This window comes from Bos grunniens, chromosome 7 (genome assembly GCF_055505025.1).
Source record: "Bos grunniens cultivar Pamir isolate PY7600 chromosome 7, Bosgru_T2T1.0, whole genome shotgun sequence".
In the NCBI taxonomy this organism is placed as follows: Eukaryota; Metazoa; Chordata; class Mammalia; order Artiodactyla; family Bovidae; genus Bos; species Bos grunniens.
In genome coordinates this window covers 40,044,033-40,050,072 of record NC_141171.1, presented here as the reverse complement: position 1 = coordinate 40,050,072, position 6,040 = coordinate 40,044,033, and the positions used below count along the sequence as shown (strand labels likewise).

The 6,040-nt window shown below is 40.2% G+C and overlaps 1 long non-coding RNA gene across 1 annotated transcript; it reads left to right on the top strand.

Moving 5' to 3' along the window:
- The first annotated feature begins 721 nt into the window (after window positions 1-721).
- Window positions 722-5,659, top strand: LOC147369129 (uncharacterized). The gene is made up of 3 exons (XR_015167298.1): window positions 722-2,766; window positions 2,943-3,014; window positions 3,634-5,659. It is a non-coding gene; the product is annotated as an uncharacterized LOC147369129 (long non-coding RNA).
- The last annotated feature ends 381 nt before the right edge of the window (window positions 5,660-6,040 follow it).

Here is a 6,040-nt window from a genome sequence, read left to right as displayed (position 1 = left end):
TAAAAGCATTCTAATGCATATGTATGGGACACTGCACCAGTGTATCAAGGATGCATATTTTTTGTCAAGAACACATGAAATATTTTCAAAAATACCTACACAATGTTATGCATCAATTACACTTTGGTAAACCTGGGGTAGGGGGCTTGACAAATATGCTGGACCAGAAAGTAAATCTGAACAAAATTTAAATAACTGAAATTAGAAATTAATAAAAAAAATGTATAAAGCATGTCTATTCAGAAATTTGCATAAACATTTTAAAATCACAGTTCAAAGAAGAAAGTATTTTCAACTGAAAATGAAAATACTACATATCAAAACCGGAGAGATATTGCTTAGACAGTGCTTAGAAATTTATAGCTTAAAAGATATTTCAGACAATCAGAAAACCTGGTAATTAATCACCTAAGCAACACTTCAAAAAGAAAATCAAATCCTAATGGAAGTTACCAGGAAGTAATAAAGAGCAGAAACTAACAAAATAGAAAAACATTATAGAGACCAGCGGAGAAGGCAATGGCACCCCACTCCAGTACTCTTGCCTGGAAAATCCCATGGACGGAGGAGCCTGGTAGGCTGCAGTCCATGGGGTCGCTGAGGATCGGACACGACTGAGTGACTTCACTTTCATTTTTCACTCTCATGCATTGGAGAAGGAAATGGCAACCCACTCCAGTGCTCTTGTCTGGAGAATCCCAGGGATGGGGGAGCCTGGTGGGCTGCTGTCTATGGGGTTGCACAGAGTCAGACATGACTGAAGTGACTTAGCAGCAGCAGCAGCATAGAGACTAGAGCCAAATGTCTGTGTGTTTTGGAAGAGATTAATAAAACTGACAAACCTCTGGTGAGACTGATCAAGAAAAAAAAGAGAAAGCCTGAATAAGCAAAGTCAGGGATAAAAAGGGAGAATACAGAGAACTGTAAATTTTTTTTCTCTGAACATACACTGACCTTGCTCTCTGCTATTCTGAGAATAGCTCACTCCTAAATTCCTGACTCAACAGTTCTGAGAACAGGAATGTAACAGTCACGATGAGCCAGATCAGAAAGAAGCACAACTCATTTCTGTAAGATTGCAATACCTAAAAAAAAAAAAAAGATCACAATACCTACCTTACAAAACCCACCAAAACTGCAGTATTCAGTGCTGCTTTTGTTTCTTTGCCCTATAAGACCTCTCTCATTCCTCATGTTTGGGGAGAGATTCCCTTTAAATCTTTCCCTGTTACAACAGTGTAAATAAATTCTCTTGAAGTCTCAGCAGATTTCTAAAGTTTTGTGTTACAAATGCTACAGACATTAAAACAATAAGATATTATATCACAGTTTTGTGCCAATAAATTAGAAATTTTATTTGAACTGAGAAAATTCCTAGGGGGTAAGAAACAAAACTTACTAAAGGTCTCACAGTTGGGAGGAGTATGGGAAAGATTCTGAAGTGAGTTCAGTCCTTATGGAACTCATAGAAGGAGTGAGTGGAGAGAGAAGCAATAGAAGCAAAACCTTAATAAACACTGAGTTTGAAAAAGCTTTCCATAGGAGTACACTCTATTTCTAGCTAATTTGTCTGTAAGCAAAAGCCTGAAAAATAATTTCATCAGGGTTTATGTACAGAGACACTATAGGTAAAAAGTACTGACCAGCAGTCATGAAATGCAAGGGAAATTTTCCCTCATGAGATTAAAAAATGAGAAATGGTCACCTAAGGATCAACCAGCTGAGGACAGACAGTAGGGACCTGCAGTCTGTCTGCATCAGGACCTTAAGGTTTCCTAGGGAATTCCCTGGCCTGGGAAGTCTCTCCATGCCTCTTCCCCAACCTCAGCTGAGGGCCTTGACTGGAGACGTGCAGAAGGAAGTCAGAATATTTAACTCCATTTTTCTTTCCATTGAGTGTTCCTGGCAGTTCTTCTCAGGCTGTGAATAGTATCAGTTATGCTCAGGAAGGAGTTTGTGTGAATCCCACGCAGAGAGGCAACACAGAGTAGTAGCCAAGAGCAGTCTCTCCGCCATGAAGCTGGGGTTCAAGTAAGGACTCTCACTTATTCCCAGATGACTAAGCAAGTAACTAAACCTCCTGTTTTCTTTGCTCATGTGTCCTCATCTACCTCTTGTTGGGATAATAATGGTAACAACATCAGAGGTTATAATGAGGGTTGAGGAGGTTAGTGTTATTAGAGCCCTTAGAAATGTGCTTGGAATGAGAAGCATTCGTAGAAGGGTGTGGGAAATAAGTCTGACAGTGTGGTGGCCCCTGTCCAAGGATTCATACATCTAGACAGACACTCAGGCAATGGAATACAGCCCCATCTTCAAGCCAAGAAAATCCCCCAAGGACCACCCCACACAAGATTTGAGAAGAAATATTTTTTTGGATATGTTTACTCTGTGGTATTTGCTTCTAAGCAAGCAATCCATTGTTTCTAAGCAAATTTTTTTTTTTTTCCCCTGGAAAAGTGGTCAACAAGAAGAGCCTCCAGCTCTAGTCCAGTGACCCAGAGTGTTGGGTTGATCAAGGGCTGCTTCACACTTGCTTCTTTGGCTAGGCAGCCTGCCCACTCATGCTGTACACAGTTTTCTCCCGACTCCCTCCCCATCCCTCTGTTTTCTTGGTAATAGGCATGCTGGAGACTACTGAAGGAAGGATTGGTGAGAGCTAAGCTTCTACTATCTTAACCATGGCTGTTTTGGTTAAGTGTTCCTGAAGACTTCAGAGAATAAAAGGAGGCCCTGGAATGGCAGGAGAAGTTCCTCTGATCTGGGGTCAGTATTCTGGTGAATGTGATAATTATCTATAATTTTCCCATCTGTAAAAATGAAGGAAAAGACCCAACTCACAAAGTTGCTTTGAGGATTAATGAGAAAGCACTTTGTATTTTATAAAACTTCACATAAACAGTATTGTTAAGTTGATTAATGATCTGTCTTATTTTTAAAAGTTAAAGGAGATAAAGAAGATGAGAGTAAAAATCAATGAAACTGTAACACAACAGAGAGGATCAAAAGTCAAGGTTGGTACTTTGAAAAGAGAATTAAAATTCTCTTCTGGTAGACTTCTGGTATGATAAGAAAGAACAAAACACAGATAATTATAACAGATAACCTAGGTTATTTGGAAGTGCATGTTTAAATTTTGAAACATACAGGAAATTCCTAGTTATAATTTGTTATTGCATTTTGGTTAGAAATCATACTGTATATGGTTGCTATCCTTTTATGTTTGTAGAGATTTGCTTATGGCCCAGTGTGTGTTTGACCTTAATGAAGATTCCACAAGCACTGGAAAAGAACATGTGTTCTGCAGACTCTGGATGCAGTCACCTAGATAAAGACATTAGATCAATTTTGTAATGTATTGTTCAAATCTTCTCTACTCCTTATGAATTTTTATCCACTTGTCCTATCAATTAATGAGATAATTGTTGAGTTATCTATTTCTACTTAGTTATGTGGGTTTTGCATAATATATTTGAGGCCATGCCATTAGGTACATGCAATTACAGACTTGCTACATCTTCCTTACTTAGAGAAGTAAAACTCTATCTATAGTAATGCCTTTGGCTTACTTTTTTTTTTCTTTCTGGTATTAGTAACATCAGCTTTTTTTTTATTATTGCAATCAATGCAAAGAAATAGAGGGAAACAACACAATGGGAAAGACTAGAGATCTCTTCAAGAAAATTAGAGATACCAAGGGAACATTTCATGCAAAGATGGGCTCGATAAAGGACAGAAATGGTATGGACCTAACAGAAGCAGAAGATATTAAGAAGAGGTGGCAAGAATACACAGAAAAACTGTACAAAAAAGATCTTCATGACCCAGATAATTACGATGGTGTGATCATTCACCTAGAGCCAGACATCCTGGAATGTGAAGTCAAGTGGGCCTTAGCAAGCATCACTACGAACAAAGCTAGTGGAGGTGATGGAATTCCAGTTGAGCTAATTTCAAATCCTGAAAGATGATGCTGTGAAAGTGCTGCACTCAATATGCCAGCAAATTTGGAAAACTCAGCAGTGGCCACAGGACTGGAAAAGGTCAGTTTTCATGCCAATCCCAAAGAAAGGCAATGCCAAAGAATGCTCAAACTACTGCACAATTGCACTCATCTCACATGCTAGTAAAGTAATGTACAAAATTATCCAAGCCAGGCTTCAGCAATATGTGAACCGTGAACTTCCAGATGTTCAAGCTGGTTTTAGGAAAGGGAGAGGAACCAGAGATCAAATTGCCAACATCTGCTGGATCATCAAAAAAGTAAGAGAGTTCCAGAAAAACATCTATTTCTGCTTTATTGACTACGCCAAAACCTTTGACTGTGTGGATCACAATAAACTGTGGGAAATTCTGAAAGAGATGGGAATACCACACCACCTGACCTGCCTCTTGAGAATCCTATATGCAGGTCAGGAGGCAACAGTTAGAACTGGACATGGAACAATAGACTGGTTCCAAATAGGAAAAGGAGTACATCAAGGCCGTATACTGTTTTTAACTTATTTGCAGAGTACATCATGAGAAACACTGGGCTGGAAGAAGCACAAGCTGGAATCAAGATTGCTGGGAGAAATATCAATAACCTCAGATATGCAGATGACACCATCCTTATGGCAGAAAGGGAAGAGGAATTAAAAAGCCTCTTGATGAAAGTGAAAGTGGAGAGTGAAAAAGTTGGCATAAAGCTCAACATTCAGAAAACGAAGATCATGGCATCTGGTCCCATCACTTCATTGGAAATAGATAAGGAAACAGTGTCAGACTTTATATTTTTGGGCTCCAAAATCACTGCAGATGGTGACTGCAGCCATGAAATTAAAAGATTCTTACTCCTTGGAAGAAAAGTTATGACCAACGTAGATAGCATATTGAAAAGCAGAGACATTACTTTACCAACAAAGGTCTGTCTAGTCAAGGCTATGGTTTTTCCAGTGGTCACGTATGCATGTGAGAGGTGGACTGTGAAGAAAGCTGAGTGCTGAAGAATTGATGCTTCTGAACTGTGGTGTTGGAGAAGACTCTTGAGAGTCCCTTGGACTGCAAGGAGATCCAACCAGTCCATTCTAAAGGAGATCAGCCCTGGGTGTTCTTTGGAAGGAATGATGCTAAAGCTGAAACTCCAGTACTTTGGCCACCTCATGCGAAGAGTTGACTCATTGGAAAAGACTCTGATGCTGGGAGGGATTGTGGGCAGGAGGAGAAGGGGATGACAGAGGATGAGATGGCTGGATGGCATCACCGACTCGATGGACATGAATCTGAGTGAACTCTGGGAGTTGGTGATGGACAGGGAGGCCTGGCGTGCTGAGATTCATGGGGTCGCAAATAGTCGGACACGACTAAGCGACTGAACTGAACTGAACTGAGCATAACTCTTCCCATCCTTTCACTTCCAACCTTTTCTGTATCCTTGGGTATTTTGTTTGTTTGGAGGGAGTGGTTAGGCCACTCTGTGCCACTTGTGGCTCGGGACTGAACCCCCAGCCATGGCAGTGAAAGTGCTGAGTCCAGTGGACTTTCACTGGACCACCAGAGAATTTCCTCTGTATCCTTGTTTTAAATGTGCCTCTTGGAAATAGCATATAGTTGTTGTTTTAAATCAGTGTGATAACTTTTTTATAATGGGTATTAGGTCTTTAATATATAATTTCTGATATGTTTGGGTTTCAATTTTATTCACTGCTTATTATCTTTTAAATAGTTTTATTCATGTATTTATTTTATTTTTGGCTGTGTTGGGTCTTTGTTGCTGTGTGGGCTTTTCTCTAGTTGCAGTGACAGGGGCTACTCTTCATTGCAGTGCACAGGCTTCTGCTTATAGTGACTTTTTGTGTTGTGGTGCATGGGCTCTGGAGTGCATGGGCTTTGGTAGTTGCAACTCCTGGACTCTAGAGCACAGGTTCAATAGTCGTGGCACATGGACTTAGTTGCTCCATGGCATGTGGGATTTTTCCAGATCAGGGATCCAACCAGTCTCCTGTTTGGCAGGTGGATTCTTTACTACTGAGCCACCAGGGAAGCCCCACACTGCTTATTA